At 33.5% G+C, this 18030-nt stretch overlaps 1 long non-coding RNA gene across 8 annotated transcripts in view; it reads right to left on the reverse strand.

The window, feature by feature from the left end:
- LOC120099203 (uncharacterized) overlaps positions 1-17581 on the reverse strand; it is a 139456-nt gene extending 121875 nt beyond the window's left edge. For all 8 annotated transcript variants that reach the window (XR_010061535.1, XR_010061532.1, XR_010061533.1 and 5 more), the window contains exon 1: positions 17487-17581. This is a non-coding gene — a long non-coding RNA (uncharacterized LOC120099203). The remainder of the gene's footprint in view (positions 1-17486) is intronic.
- Positions 17582-18030: the final 449 nt, after the last annotated feature.

An 18030-nucleotide genomic window follows, 5' to 3' on the forward strand; every position in this document is an offset into this window, starting at 1 on the left:
CCTTTGGAGGAGCCCAGAAGATCATGTGTGAATCCCAGACATTGGAACAAGCTGTGAAGTTTAAGTTGCCTTACAGAGCCCAAGATCTTAAAAATGTCAGAGCTGTGAGTTACCTGCAGAGTCAAGCTGCTAACAAGGAGTGGAAGCAGCACGAGAGAAATATGTGTCTTTCAGTATACAAAGATGGAAGGAGTTGAAATTAGACACAGAGATGTAGAGTTTTGAGTTTATCCAGCTGGTTTTTTTTTTTTTTGGTTTTGCCTTTAGTATGAAATTTTTGGAATGGTAACGTATATCTTATGATGTTGAAAGTATGTGGTCTGTTTTATTTAATTTGATTTTTATAGGGGATTTCAATTAAGAGATTGCACGAATCTCAAAAGATACTTTGAACTTTGGACTTTCAAAATTACTGAAATTGATATACACTCTGGGGACTTTTGAAGTTGCTCTGAATGCATTTTGTATTGTGTTATGGCTACAAGGCTATGTGGACCAGGGATTGAAATATGAGGGTTTGGATTGGTTTGGCCCCCCTAGATTAATGTGTTTGCGTTGCCTTATTCATGATGTCTCTCCACAGCATTAAATCCTAAGGCAATTGTCTTCCAGTTACTATTAGCATGGTTCACCAAGCACTAAGTTCATTCAAGAGCTTTTCTAATACTTTTTTCTAGGGCAAAACCTTCCCTATACCTGCAAAAAACAATATAGGCAAGCTCTCACTGAAAATACACACTTTCTCACATCAATTTCTGTCCGTCCTGATGTTTTGATAAAATACCATGACCAGAAGACATTTATAGAAGTGTTTATTTTGGTTTAAGGTTCCAGAGGGAAAGTCCATAATGATGGGAAAAATTTTATCAAGAAATATTTACAATGTCAGGAATAGGTTCTTTACCACAAGCATTACCAAAAAAATATCAAACTGGAAGTAGAGTGTGGTTTTTAATTTTCTAATACTGCCTTCATGAAATAAACTGTCTAGCAAGAACTAACTTCCTAGACATCCCTAAAGGAGTACCACCAACTGAGGACTAAGTATTCAAATCACCAGTGCTCTGGGAAACAGTTTTTATTCAAACCATCACACATGCTAATGTCATTTCTCTTGTTTTCCTTCTAAAACACAATAGTAGAATTCTCTTATTGAAGATGGCACATATTTGGGTCATAAGATAATGGAGAAATAAATCTAGTACTGATTAAGAAGCTTTGTTCCTACTGGCTAGCTTTAAGAATGCTAGGAGGTACTATTTATTACAAGGGAGAGAAAAATAACTTTCTTATAATGTAAGAACCTGCAAGTTGCAACAATTACTTTTCGGGTAAGATATACATACCCACATGTACAAAAGTGTCAAATGATCAACCATTTTCTGGTTGGATTGAAGGCCTACTCAAAAAGATATAATTCATGTCTGCTACCAGTAACTTGGTCTCAAACCCATGGCTGGGTAAATAATAGGGCTCTGTGAGAACCTAATACTATTCTGTTAAATGGATGCAGTAGTAAAAACTCCCTTAAGTTCTAATTTTTAAATTTATACATTACGTGCATCTCTCAAACCTTCATCAGGTAAGCTTAGCTTTTGATAGATGACATTTAATATGTAGATCCACAAATGGCCAACAGTGAATGGAGACAGAGAAATGCCCATATATAAATGGAATATCCATAACGTTCCAGTTCTCAAAAAAATCATATGTCACAGATGATAATAAGAAAGATTGCAAGAGGTAGTGGATGTAGATGTCTGAGACAAAGCATTACTTTCTAGACCTTTCTATAGTTACCAGCTATAACTACATACATAAGAACTGCACATGATGTAAGCTAGCTAAAAATCCTATAGTGATGTGGTAGTGAATCATGAAATTCAATCACCACCCAAAGAACTATAGGTAACAAATGGCTTTTAGAAGATGTAGAGTTAATTTCCTTCGGGGTTGTTGCCTCTGAGAGAGTACCTATGCTTTAGTAGATGTTTTTTATCCATGCACCTACAGCTCTCAGTACTAAACACAAACATAAAATTGGGAGGGAAAATTCTGGTGGACATAGGAGAGGAATCAGAAAGAAGGAAAATTGGATAAATTTGATAAAAATATATTGTAGGCCTGTCAATATATTCAAACAACAAGAGAGTTTAAAGATTCTTTATTGAGCTAGATTTTATTTTTGATAATAAAAAATAATTGCATCAACTTTCCCTTCCATTTCCTCCTTATTATGCAGTTGTTCTCAACCCTCCTAATGTAGAAATCATTTAATGCAATTCTTTATATTTTAGTGACCCCCCCAATCATAAAGTGTTTTTATTGCTATTTCATAACAGCAATGATGCTACTGTCATGATTTGCAATGCAAAATCTGATGTGAAGGATATCTGATACGAAGCCCCCTGTAATGTATCATTTGACCCTCAAAAGATTGTGACCCATAGGTAAGAACCGCTGCTCTAACTAATCCCTTCCATGTGTCTTCCTTGGTCTCTCTGAATTCATGGCCTTTTCTCTTTAATTATTATTATATGTACTGATCTACTTTTATTTTCCTCCACTACAAACCTTGCTTACACTTATGCTTGTCTTTAAAGGAAAGTACTATGATTTCAAGTTCTCTTCATTTAGCTAGAAACACAGAATGAAAATATATGCTGTTCTTTCACATTTATAGACTGAATGACTTCAAAATGAACAACGAATTTCAAATAAAATGCATTAATTACTTTATCTCTTTTGTAATCTTACTTTGGCCAAACAATGATTTACTCTATGTTCAGGAATTGAGATAAGTAAATAAGCAAATTTTACACATATACAAATTAACTTATAATTGATCAATATAACTCGCATTTAGTGATTGCAATTAATGAGCATTATTGACTTAAGATTCCAGGAAGATTCTTAGAGTAAAATTCCCATCAAGCAGAATTGTAATGACTAACACACATGGAAATATTTATTCTATTACCATACTTGACATCATATAAAATAAGCAACAAAAAGCAAGCGCTTACATTTTCCTCTCATGTAATGTTCAAATTACAGCATAATATAGCATTTATTTTCAATTCTTAGATTAAGAAGCCTAGCTTTATTACCTCAGCATATTTTTCTCAGAGGCAGAACATTTCCTCTATTTATTTTTTAAATCTGGATATTGATTTGCACTTTCAGTTATATATATTTATTTATGACTAGAACAGTGAATCACCCTTTCAATTGCCTTGATTTCCCCAGGTCTGTAGACTCCAGAATGACTAAGAAGATGCATATCTCAATGAATCATGAACCATGGTCACATGTGAAGTTAAGTAAATTTCCCTGAAGTGGAGTCATAAGATTCCATTAAAACATCAAAAAACCATTATATAATATTACCTTTTCAAAGATAATGTATGCCATGGTAACAATGACTTATGGGCAAATCAAACAGAAGAGGTCTCATAAGATCACTAATGGAACCATTATAGTGGTAGCTCTAAGTTTTGTCATGTGAGACACTGCTTCTTTCAAATTATCAATGGCAATGGCCTACAATAAAAAAGAACATTAAGGTATCACATTACACCAGAAGAAAAGATAAACAATGCTTTTTATCTTTCTGGAATATTCAACCAGAAGTATTATTACTGTGATGATACCTTTTATTGAATTGCTCTCGCACATTCTACAAAGTGCTTTTATCTATTTCTAGCTTCCTTATAACAACTTAATAAGTAGCCCAATATAGATTTATCATATAATCAATAAGAACTTAATGAGTATCTGCTGTGTATTCAACATTGTTCTAGGTACTGTCAGTGTTATAAAGAAATATAAATATAACTACGCCCTTAGTAATAGGGGACAAGCATTTATGTGAAACTTTGTTAAGTAAGAGTACATTCTAATTTACACTTATCCAGGGCTCATTTGGGAACATATTTTATTCCAGAGTGTATGATAGTTCATTTTCATGAAACTTTGGAAATGTTATAAGAAAGTCAAACTTTATGCTAACTCTCTGAAACTCCCTGCCCTCGGACTGAGAATGCACTGATGTAAGATAAGTAAACAGGAGTTAACATATTAAATTCAATGTTAGTTTTATTTAAAATAAGAACCCTCATAAAGGAATGAAGACCTAAAAAATGGCAAAACCCAACTGCTTTTTTCATTAGGTTGAATGAGGAGAAGAAATTATGTGAAGTTAAATTATGTGGGAAGAAGATAAGATTCTTTTTAAAAGGGGCTGTTTGTGTAGAAGTCTTTCAGCTAAGAAGCCCTATTGAAGAATATTTTATTTCTGCTGGCACAGAGGGAACATCTCTCATATGGGACTTTTTATCTCCTGTTTTCAGGAATCAAAGGGGAGATTAGAATGACCTTGCATCTGTTGTTTTTCAAGTGTCTTTAGCGCAAAACAATCTTCATACTAAGTGGCATATTTGAAGGTGTCATATTCTTCTGCCTTACCGTCTATAATTTAGGATAAAATCATAATTATAATTTTAGAATAATTCAACATATTTATACACAGAAACACCTAGTAATTATGTAAAAGTGGCATAAATATGAGACTAGGCTGGTTAAATGTAAGCTTATTATAAGTGTTTCCTTCTAAAATGGAGCACACTTATCTGAAAGTATGCTCAAATTTATTTAATTGTAGTACAGCATACATCAAGTCTATAGTTAATAAATTCATGTTTCAGTATTAAAGAAATTTACATTATTAATTAGAATAAACATATATATATATCTCCTGATATTCATATACTTTAATTTCTTTAATACCTATTTTAGTGGAAAAAACAGATGACAGTGACACTTCAGGGGAATCACTGAATGTCAAATGATAAAAAGATGTAAAAGAGAATCCTCCATGTTCATCACATTAATCACATGATGTAGTACAGTACATCTTATAGAAGACTAAAATAAATAACAAGTGACATTGAGAGATTATAACCATGTAATAATATGCACATTGCAACATAGATATAACTGTAATTGAAAAGGGAGCATGGTTGTTTTATAAAATTAGAGAAACACGAGTATTTTTTGAATTAAAGTAACTACTGACAGGATATATAACTATCTTAATTTTTATTTACATTTGGTGTTTGGCCTGCATGAGGGTGTGGGATCTACTGGAACTTGAGTTACAGACAATTATGACGAATAACCAGGGACCTGGAAATTAAACCTGAATACTCTGGAAAAGCAGCCAATGCTCTTAACTGCTATGCCATCTCTTCAGCCCCCAGGATATGTATCTTAATTTTTCTATAAATTATTTTTAGTTCCTTCTACCATCTTTGACTCAATGTAGTAGTCTCAGAACAGTGGCAATTGAATAATAGCACTGTTTATGAAGAAAATGTAATAGGCTGTAATTGACTGAAATATGAATATTGCCCACTTGTTCCATTGGTCCTCTGATCAGCTACATGATTGTTAATGCTCAAAATTGTACAGTAACTGAATTATGGAACATTGCACACATGATTATTATGGTCATATGTGTCATAAAGTGGAAGTCTGTGAACTAACATTCCAAACTATGTGTTTAAAAAGCTAAAATATCTTCTTATATTTTATTCTTCCCAGGTTTACTATTTTAGAGGGGTTGTAGTAATGTCAATACCGTGTGAAAAGGTATTCATTGCAAAGTTTTACCATCTTGAGTCATGAAAGCCTTTAAAGTTTCCTATTAATAAAACACCATTAAATTAAAAAAGGAAGGTCAAAGAGTATACTTAAAGAGAAACTTTATAAACAAATATCCTTTTTTGGAGTGAAAGACAAATGTAAAAGATCTACTAGAAACCAGTAAGAATGTAATACTGTAAAGAAGGTGGAATGAAGAATTAAAACTGGACTGCAGCAATAAAGAACAAATTATACTTTATTTTTACATCTGAATTTTAGAACCATATTAACTTTGGTCATATATTTCTTATAATAAACATATACAGTAATTAGAACCAATTTAGGATTGTGGAACAGAGTAAAAATTACTTGAATGCTAATAAATTAAATTATGGTAAGGAAGAAAATCACAATGGCAGTAGTTTTATAGAAAACAAATGATGATTTGTTGTTTCCCATTCTTAAAAACAAGAATCTATACACAGTAAAGAAAAAGATCGAACTTAGACTCCAGTATGAATTAGAATCAGAATTATGGTTATGCAAACACATACACATATATGTAAATATATATTTACACAGAAATATATATACTTATATATAAGTATATTTATAAGTATATATGTATTTTATATATTTATATATTATATTTATATATTATGTGTTTATACATTTATATATAAGTATGTGTAATCTAAGTATAAATATATAAGTATACTAATACATATACTTACATATTTATACACAGGTATAAATACAGATAGAACCAGAAATACAAACAAAATATTAGTTGTATGGTTCATTATATATGCACATATGTGAATATATGTGCATATCCAAGTGTATACACACATACACACACATATATATATTTATATATGCATATATATATGTATATATATATATCCTATTTCTTCTACATCCAGAACATGTGTTTGTTTAGTTTATAGATTTTATTCTCTAGGCGACATTCTTCAACAGAAGTTGGGCTTCTAGAAAAAGTGGTTAATGTAAGCCAAAGGCTGGAAAAACACATGACACAGAAATATCTGATTTTCCAGAATGTAAAGAACTACTAAAACCTGTAACCTATTAAAATTTTAGGAAAGACATCTGATCTAGAAACAGAATACATAGGTCCTTATATATCTACAAAATAAAGTTACCATTACTATGAAAAAATCACAATCATGAAATATAGAAATAAAACATTAGGTAGGGAAAAGCTGTAAGGGATGAAGAAAGATGCAGCATCAATATATCTTAGAATTGTTGACCCCAGAGACTTCTGATATCCACTGTACCAAAATAATACAACTTAGACTGGTAGATCACTGTTTCTTAGGATTGAATAAGTGTTTTACTAACAACAGAAGACAACTAAAAACTGCAGATGACAAACAGAAGGGATCAATCCTTAGTCAACAGAAAATAAGTAATTAGAAGAATCACTTTTCTTTCCTGATGCTGTTACAATCCACTCTCCAGTGTGGTTGCATATAAGCCAGATAGGTGGTACTGGTGCTATTATTGTTGGGAGGGGATCGGCTACATTAGGAAAACTGCCTGGGAAGACTTTACAGTCTCTGCCTGCAGTGTCAAAGACACCAGAAGGCTCAGATACTTTAAACCATGAAGATTTTACCAATAAAGGCCTCCAGAACTCTCATCTAAATACTATTTTAGCATAGCCCACCACATTCTGATTGAATTTCAAGTCTGATCCACAGAATGAAATTTATATTTAGTACAGAAAACTTGGTCAAAAGACCATGACTCAGGAGGACATGCTAGAGGTAAACCCACTATTTTGCTGAACAGTCATGTCAGTAAATTGTTTTCTAGATATGTATGCTTACAACTATACACCTGGGCAGATCTCAGCTTTGGTTGTGGAAACTTTTTTCTATAAGGAGCAATCAATAATGTCAAAGTACTGAGATCAAGTAAGAATGTGCACTTGGTCATAAATGGAAGATTATTATGACTTGACCCTCTTATCCACCACTGCTACCACCTCTACCTTACCAAGGTTCAGGAAACATAGCTACAGGGAGAAGAAAATCATTGCTTCTATCATGTGGTCACTGATAAACTGCCCATGCTCCACTGGCTGTCTAAACAAACATGCACATATGGGTAGCACTGCTTGTTTTTAATGGGTAATTTTTCAAAAGGAAGAGAACATGAATTTGGGGAGAAATGTGAGAAATTATGTAGGGCAGAAATAGTGGGGTGGATATGATCATAATTCATTGAATACCTGAATAAAATTATGAAAGAATACTCCTAGGGTCCATAGACCTAGAGCCATAGTTTATCGGGATAATTCTGAGAAATCCTTTCCTCAGATAAAATGCTTATCCAGGGTTTATATGTAAATGCTTGTCCAACAAAACGCTATTGTTTTTTTTGCAAACTGGAGAATCCTCTACTCTTCTTAGAAACAAAAAGAATGCTTATGTGACACTGGAAGAAGGAACAGGCTCAAGCAATTTCCAAGTCTGGGAAATACGATTACACCTTTGTGAAAAAAATTAAGCCATTTTTAGATATTAGAACATATAAAATATACTAACATACAGTATTGGACAAAATTAGCACCTAGTTTTGGAAAAAAAGTTTTTCCCATGGAATGAAGAACTTCGTCTTTACCTAGAAGTATTTGGTGGTTAAACTCATGGAAATATTTTTATTTATAAAATAAAATAAGATTAAGAAGAGCCCCAAATCACCATGATTGTTATGATAATTAAATTCTCATTGAAGAACCAGTAATATGACTCAAGATGTATAGGTGCTTACCAGCAAGCCTGATGACCAAGGTTCAATCTCCTTGACTAACATGGTAGTAGGGAAGAACATATTCTCAGAAAGTGTCCTCTGATCCCCACCAATGCTACATGGAACACACACACACACACACACACACACACACACACACACACACACACACCACATGCATCCGAATACAGATACATAAATAAATAAACAATGAATAATTATTCAAATCTCATTGAAACTACAACCCATAAATGTATATAACCACTATCTTAAGCCTACACTGCCTGCTAAAATAGACTTTGGCATAAGGCCTATATCCTCATAATTTCCAGACAATTTATAACAGACTTTTAAAAATCACTTATACTACTAAGAACCAGGAACATTACAACATTGAAGAATTAAAAACTGCTATTATTTAATACCCACAAGACACAGAAGACTGAATTATACAAGCTTTAAACATTTCATTTCATTTCTTTTCTTTTTGTTTTCCTTTCTCTATCTCTCTCTCTCTCTCTCTCTCTCTCTCTCTCTCTCTCTCTCTCTCTCTCTCTCTCTGTCTTCCTTTGTTTTTCTGAGACAGGAATTATCTGTGTAGCCCTGGATGCCCTAGACTCATGTTGGAGACAAGGGCCTACCTTTCAGAGATTCTCCTACCTCTGTCTCTAGAGTGCTGGGATTAGAGGTGTGTGCCATCATGCCAGTTAAGAATATGTTTTAAAAAATCATTTAAAAATTTTAACAAGCAAATAAAACTATTTTCAAATAAATGAAAAAATAGCAATTTTCAAAAATAAATTAGTAGCTATAAAAGTCTTAGGGAAATATTAGAACTAAAATATTATAACTTGAAACTAAAACTCAAAGGAAAAGTTCAATAATTGAAATGACTGAAGATATATGTGTGGTGATTTTAATAAATATGCCCACCTGAGTCACGTATTTGAATATTTAGACATCAAAGAGCAGTCCTATTTGATAAGGATTAGAAAGATTAGAATGTATGGTTTTTTTGGACTGGGTATGGCCTTGTTAGAGGAAGTGTGTTATTAAGTATGGGCTTTAAGCTTTTAAAAGTCCATGGCAGGCCATCTTTCAGTTTATACTTGTGAATTACGATGTAGCTCTCAGCTACTCTTGTAGCACCATGTTTCTATGCTGCCAAGTTTTTTTTTTTGCCATACTAATAATAGCCTAAGACTCTGAATTTTTAAGCAAGCCCTCTTTTAAATGCTTTCTAAGAGTTGCTTTGATCATGGTGTTTCTTCCAAGCAATAGAACAGCGATTACCACAGTATTTAAGAAATTGAAGAAAAGAGGGATAGACTTTGTATCATTTATAAATCAAGGAAAAATAGACTGTAAAAGTATTAACAAATAATTGTTACTAACATGGAAATTTTCATTGCCATGCATCAGGTGCTGTGCACACATGTATTGTTATATATCCATGCAGCTTGCAGAACAGAGAGCTTATTTATATAAGCATAGACACATAGTAGCATATTATCTTATAACTTTACTATTATCTCAAAATTCATAAAGTTTTAAGACTTTTTCAAGTGAGTTTTATTATAATAGCATTCTATACCTATAGTCCAGTAGGAATCTATATATTATATGTACATATGTGTGTGTTACTAAAAGAAATACTATTTATTATACAACAGCAAATTCTATAGAAATATCACTCAACAAGGATATATTTTCTAAGTTTCCATAAAACTTTATTCAAGATAGAGCTTATCTAAGAGCATTAATAAAGCATACATAGATGGTCTCTAATCAACATTTTTTGATTTGATGAAGGTTCCTTAAATTATATATTTTAAAAATGATTACTCATATAATGATGCTGTATTTTTATTTACTGATATGTTTAATTTAAAATGGGTTATCAGAATATAATCCTATTATACAGGTCAAGGATCATGTGTACATTTTATTATTTTTAAAGACATTGTCTCATGTACCTCAGACTGGACTCCAACTCACTATGTGGCAAAAAGTGCCTTTGAAATCTTTGAATCCTTTTTCTATTTCCCAAATCCTGATATTACAGGTATATGCTCTATGGCTCAGCAACAAGTAAATTCATCATATGAAATATCCTATTGTGCATAATGTAGTCAAATATGAAGTCAATATCAGAACAACAGTGGAAAATTCTTGGATAATTAAAAATGAAAGGATTTTATGAGGTAAAGGTTGAATATCAAAGAAATATCCATTTTTAATATGGAATGCACACAATGGCACATGAGGCAAAGGAAGAAAGTAGGCAGGGGAAGAAAAGAGTTAGAAATGTAATATGGTCTTCCTCTACATATTATGATAAAGATAAGACAGATAAACCTATCAGCAAAGTGGAAACAATAAATATTAGAAAAAAGTCACTGTGACTTTGAATATGAAAATTGTGTAAAAAAATCAAGGCAATAACTTTGTATAAAATTAATAATGTTAAAAGTTTTGCAGCAGAACTGACAAAATTATTTAAAAAACAAAAGATATATAACATCCAGACCCTAAATAAAACACAGGATGTCAGTATAAAGTCTCTTTGAAAAAATGATAAGTGAAGGCTAGCCACAGAGGTAAAAAAGCACTAAGTGACTTCCCCTAACCATACTATGGTCATAAATCCAATAAGACAAATGGAGCAATTACTCCAAGATTACAAACAGTCAAAATAAAACCAAGAATAACATAATGTAAATAGTTCTGTTAACATTTGTAGGTTTAAATTAATAACTGTATAAAAGTCCTATTAATTATATCTAGAGATGAACAGGGTTTCACTTAAGAATTATCACAAATATTTAAAGAAAAACAATCACTACTATTGCATACACTTTCAGAAAAACCCAACTCCCCTTAAGATCCTAATAGTATCCTAATAATATTGCCGCACATCTAGAAATTTTTTAAAAGATAAGAACATGTGTAAATAGCACAACAACAGTTCTAAACAAAATTGATCTATAATGCTAACCAAAAAATTAGTAAAAATAGATAAATAAAATTGATTCTAGTAATGGAAAAACTAATTACATACAACAAAAATGCATACTTCCAAATATTTAACACTGAAAATCTGTTGACATCATAAAATATATCAATTTGCTACATAATTAAAATCTAATGATCTTTTCAAAACAACTCAGTAAAAGTACTTTGCAAAATTTAAACCCACTTTATCCATCACAAGGTCTTGGCCTTTCAGGAACTTGCTCTTGCAACCCCTTATGCTTTCTGTTTGGAGACCATAGACCTTTTCCCACACTCCCATCAGACTCTGCTGCCATACCTCCATCCCCACCTCAGTATATCAGCTGCTCAGTTTCAGGACATACAAGTCAGACTAGGTAAGGGCTTTACCTGCTCTTTTACCCCTCACCCACCCTCTGTTAGTGTACCAAAGACCTAAGATTCTAATACCTTTCCCACCCCTACCCACACAGATAGATATCTGCTGCTCAGGTGCAGGCCATTGTAAAAGTATTTATTATTATTATTGTTATTGTTATTATTATTATTATTACGTAATTGTCATCTCAGAGACTTACTGCCTCCATCTGCTAACCTAGGCCTAGTCCTAGAAGCTTCTACACTCCATACAATCTAATCTAGGCCAAGATTATTTACAGCTTCTGAGACTTACGGCTGAAAAAGCTCACCTCACCCTTTCTTGTTCTTTCTGAGCCTGGGTATCTGGTTATACTCAGCTGTTCTGGTTCAAAACTCCTCTCTAAGTTGATTGATTCAGACTGGATTCTTTCCAATTCTCATTGAATTACCCTGCTTGGCCTCAAACTAAATCCAGCAATCTGTTCTAATCTTCTGGTGCCTTCTCATTCTCTGGCTCATTCTGTCTTTATCTATGTCTAGCTCATTCTCTCCCCAACCTGTCTCAGTAACACTCTCCTAATAAAACTGCCTCCTTCTTCTCTCCCTATGAATTGGTTCATTTTTGTTATCTATTTTCTTCCATGTTTCATTTGAGAGTTGGACATACCCTGTTCTGTCAAATGTTTCTCTGATTAGTCACTTTGTCTGCCTCTCAATTAAGCAAAACTTTCAAATAAGGGTTCTATCCTCAACAAACTATATTTACTTTCAATGTTTGGCATTAAAGATGTGTACAAAGGCCATGTCTGCATTCCAGCAGGATATCACAGACCTAGAAGGTCTTTGGATCTAATCACAGCAGGTATGTTACTAGATTTAAATTCCTCTACAGGACATTCCAGCCAGAACAGGAACAGGCCATATCAGTCAGAAGCACAGAGAAACCCCCTCATTTACCAAAGGCTACACTGACTGCCAGAAGTCCAGGCCTGAAATCTGACAGAGACCCCATGCTGGATCAGAGGTCATGACAGCTTCTAGAAATCTAAGCCAAGAAGACCAGAAGACCAGAAAACCAAAACAGAAACAGAAATCAAGGAACAAAACTCCCATCCAACAGAGATAAAAAAAAACTCCCTTTAGGTATGGTAGAACATCTTTTGGGTATGTGCCCAGAGATGGTATAGCTTGTTCTTGAGGTAGAACTATTTCCAGTTTTGTACAGAGTGATAGATATTGATTTGTTTGCATTCTTCTACATGTTAAAATCCAGCTAGACCAGCAAAATTGGTTGAAGATATTTTGATTTTTTTTGTTTTGTATTTTTCCCTTCTTTATCAAAAAAAATGTAGAATTACATCCATAAATATGTAGAATTACATCTGGATCTTTGATTAATTTGATTCCCCTGATCAACCTATCTGGTTTTACGCTAATTTCATGTAGTTTTTATTAGTAGAGCTCTAAAGATCAGCTTGAAATCAGGTGTGGTGATACCTTCGGAAGTTCTTTTATGGTATAGGATTTTTTTCAGCTATCCTGGGAATTTTACACCATCAAAACAAAAAGAAGGGAAGTGCTTGCAAACACACACACACACACACACACACACACACACACACACACACATACACACACACACTATCCATCATCACTATAAGTAACAATATAACAGAAATTAACAATCATTGGTCATTAATATCTCTCAATATCAATTGACTCAATTCCCTAATAAAAAGACACAGGCTAAGAGGACGCCTGAGAAAACAGAAAAACAGAATCCAAAACTTCTGCTGCACATAAGAAACACACGTCAATTGCAAAGAAAGTCATTACCTAAGAGTAAAGGGCTGGAAAAATTTTCAAAGCAAATGTACCCAAAAGAATCAAGATGGTGTAGCTACTCTGATGTCTAACAAAATAGATTTCCCAACAAAATTAAATTAATCAAAGGAGATGGAGAAAAACATCATACTCATCAAACGAAAAATCAATCAAATGACATTTCAATTCTAAACATAATGTGCCCCAAATACAAGAGCAAGCACACTTGTAAAGTAAATATCACTAAACATTAAAATACTCATTAAACAGCACACATCCATGTTGAGGCTTCAATACACCAATGTGAAAATTTCTTAAATTAATCCACAAAACAAAGTTAAAGAAAAACCAAATTTATTTTATAAAACTACAGTCACTCTAATACCCAAATCACACATGGAGTCAACAAAGAAAGATAATTATAGAACAATTTGCCTTATGAACATTACGGCAAATATGCCCAATAAAATATTAGCAAACAGAATCTAAGAATACACTAGAAAGATCATCAACTGTGATCAAATGGCTTCATTCCAGATATGGAGCAATGGTTCAACATACAAAAATCAGCCGACGTAATTCACTATTTGAAAACACTGAAGTAAAAACAAAACACATGATCATCTGATTAGATGCTGAAAACCCCTTTTCAGAAATCCAACAAATCTTCATGATACAAATCTTGGAGAGATTGGGGAAAATAGGTACATACATAAATACTGTATTGGTAATTTATACAATGCCTATAACCAACATGAAATTAAATGGAGAAAAACTGAAAGCAATTCCACTAAAATCATGAACAAAACAAAGTTGTCCACTTTCTCCATATCTTTAAAATATAGTATTGAAATTCTAGCTAGAGCAATAGGTAAATCAGGAAATAATATGAATACAAACTAGAAAGGGTAAAGTCAAATCTCTGCTTAAAGATGATATGATTGTATCAGAAAAGAAATTTTTTCCAGCTATCCTAGGAATTTTGATTTTCCATATGAAGGTGAGTATTATTCTTTCAAGTTCTGTAAAGATTTGAGCCCTATAGAAGGTATGAAAAGGAAAGCTCCAATCCAAGGAGGATCATTACACCGAAGAAAAGACAGGAAATCAAAGATCTTACACCATCAAAATAAAAAGAAGGGAAGTGCCACAAATAATATAAAATATGTTCGGGTAAGTCTAACAAGTAATTGAAAGACCTGTTTGACAATTACTTCAAGTCTCTGAATAAAGAGATTGAAGAATATACAAAAAAGGTTAAAAGATCTCCAATGCTCATGGATTGGTAGAATTAACATAGTAAAAATTGCCATCTAACCAAAAGCAATGTCCAGATTCAGTGCAATCCCCATCATAATTCCAGCTCAAGTCTTTACAGAACTTGAAAGAACAATACTCACCTTCATATGGAAAATCAAAATTCACAAGATAGCTCAAACAATACCATATATAGTACAAGAACTTCCAAAGCTATCACCATGCCTCATTTCAAGCTGTTCTTTAGAGCTTTACTAATAAAAACTACATGAAATTGGCATAAAACCAGATAGGTTGATCAGTAGAATCAATCAATCAAAGATCCAGATGTAATTCTATACATTTATGGACAGCTGATTTTTGATAAAGAAGACAGAAATACAAAATACAAAATCAAAATATCTTCAACAAATATTACTGGTCTAACTGGAATTTGGCACATAGAAAAATGCAAATAAATCAATACCTATCTCCCTATACAACACTAGACCAATCTATACCATCCCGGATATCTACCCAAAATATGTTCTACCATATCAAAAGTGACACATGCTCAACTATGTTCCTAACAGCTTTATCAGTAGTAGCCAGAAACTAGGAACAACCCATACTCCCTCAACTGAAGAATGGATAGAAAAAATATAATCCATTTACATAATGAAATATTGAGATAGTAAAACAATGACATCATGAAATTTGCAAACAGGGGTTGGGGATTTAGCTCAATGGTAGAGCGCTTGCCTAGTAAGCGCAAGGCCCTGGGTTCGGTTCTCAGCTCCGAAAAAAAAAAATGAATGAAGAAAATTTGCAAACAAATGGATGGAACTAAAAAAAAGTCATCTGGAGTGAGGTAGCCCATACCCAAGATGACATGAATGGTCACTTATAAGTGGATATGAACCTTAAAGTAAAGAATAACCATGCTAACATACACAGATACAAAGAAGCTAAATAACAATGAGTTATCAAGGGAGGACTCATGCATCTCACTGAGATGAAGTAGAATAGACATTATATGTAGAAGATGGCAGAGAGGTGTAGGGATGGAAACAGGAGGTATCAGATGGGAGGATAGAGGTAGGAAGGACTAGGAGAGGTGATTGGAATTGGGGAACATTTGGGGGGCAAGGGATAAACCTAATGCAATGAAAATTCACAGGGAATGGAGGATATCTCTAGAAAAGACTCCTAGTGAGGTAGATATGGAGCCTGAACTATCCGTCTTCTATAACCAGACGAGTCTTCAGTGGAGAGATACCAACTTGGCCACAAAACCTTCGAATTACATCTTGTCCTGCCTGCAAGTTATGCTAGGGTAAATATGATACAGAACTTGTAGAAGTGGCCAGCCAGTGACTGGCCAAACTTGAGGCACATGCCATGAGAGGGAGCCCATGTCTGTCACTGCCTGGAAGCCCAGAACCCAAACACTTGATAGCTCAGAGACTAAAGCCTATCATAATTGTCACCAACAACTGATGGAAGCATATACAGAGACAAACAGCCAAATATTAGGCAGAAGTCATATAACCCCTCAGAAGAGGGGGAGGAAGGATTGTAGAAGCTAGATGGTTTGAGAACAAGGCCCACAGAATAAACTAACTATGGTTCATAAGGGCTCACAGAGAATAAACAGACAAACACGGAGCCAGTATGGGTCTGACCTAAATCCTCTGCATATTTTATGGTTGTGTTGCTTGGTGTTCGTGTAAGACTTCTATCAGTGGGATCCAAGACAGTCTCTGACTCTTTTGACTGCTTTTTGGATCCTTTTATACTTACTGGATTGACTAGTCAAGTTTTATTACAAATTGACATACCATGTTTGTTTGATATCCCTGGGAGGACTTCCCTTGAAAAAGGGAAATGGAGGAGTGTATCTGGGGGGTTGGGAGGTGTGAGGAAGGAATTGGAAGGAGAGGAGGGAGGCCAAACTATGGTGAGGATGTACCAAATGAGAGCAGAATAAATTAAAACTAAAATGCATTGCTTAAAATTGAAACAGAAACAAACATTGATGAAGAAACAAAATGTAAATTTCTCATAAGTTGCTAATCAAAATCAGAGATGACATAACTAATCATAGTAACTAATAGATACTTTTCCAGAGTTTTACAAGATAAAATATACAATTTCTATATCATTTACCATTATGAAACTGAATTTCTTCTGCCAGTGAAAATGAAAATTTAAATCTGCTCAAAATTTGCAAATGTACCCACATGTTTTCCTTAAACCCATAAAAACTATAAATATCTTTCAACAGATGACTAAGTGTTCTGTAATATATGAATTTGACTTGCTCATAGTGTCCCAAGAATTCAAACAAATATCTTTTGTATCTACCACAGTGTTTCAGGATGAGATTACTAATTTTTTTGATGAATTGAGTAAAACGTATCACCATCCTTAATTTGAGTTCCATGTAACCAATCAATTCACTGAAAATTTAAATAAAATATAAGTTTCACCTTCATATGAATAAGGAATTCTGTTGTGACTGCCTTATACAGACCAAAAAATTATTTTCTTAAAGTATTCCTCCCTGTAAAAGTAAGTTTAATTAAGCTTATTTATAAACACACATATGAAAAATTATTTTCAAAACATAGGAGACTTACATGTAGTTAAATCATTGAGGAAGATCTCTTGTCTCAGAAGCTTTTAACTGTGCATATACTCAGGAGGGGTGAGGCCTCACAAGCTCTTTCTCTAGTAACTGTTAACTGTCTATAGAACCTCCGTGTACTGAAGGGCTTTATGAGCTACCTTAGCAACCATTAACTGCTCATGACTCCTTGGGGGAGATGAGGGGCTCACATGGTTCAGTAACCATTAACTGACTATAAATCCTTATAAAGGAAGATGACCTAGCCTGAATCTACTCTACCTTTCTGTACCTTCAACAATACAAACTCTTATAATGAAGAATTTGTTAGAAGGGTAGGGCCTCACAAACCCTTTCATAATGGGGCATTAATGATTAAGATCATGTGCGAATCTCTTGCAGTTAATCAAATGACAGAGTGGTCAAGATACAGAAGGCTACACCATACTCAGAGGACAGGATTTCACAACATTATACCCCTTCCTCCAGCTTTTTCATTTTTTCTACCTATCCTTCCATGATATTCCCATGCCTTCAAGAAAGTAATATAGATGCAC

This window comes from Rattus norvegicus, chromosome X, assembly GCF_036323735.1.
Source record: "Rattus norvegicus strain BN/NHsdMcwi chromosome X, GRCr8, whole genome shotgun sequence".
Taxonomy (NCBI): Eukaryota; Metazoa; Chordata; class Mammalia; order Rodentia; family Muridae; genus Rattus; species Rattus norvegicus.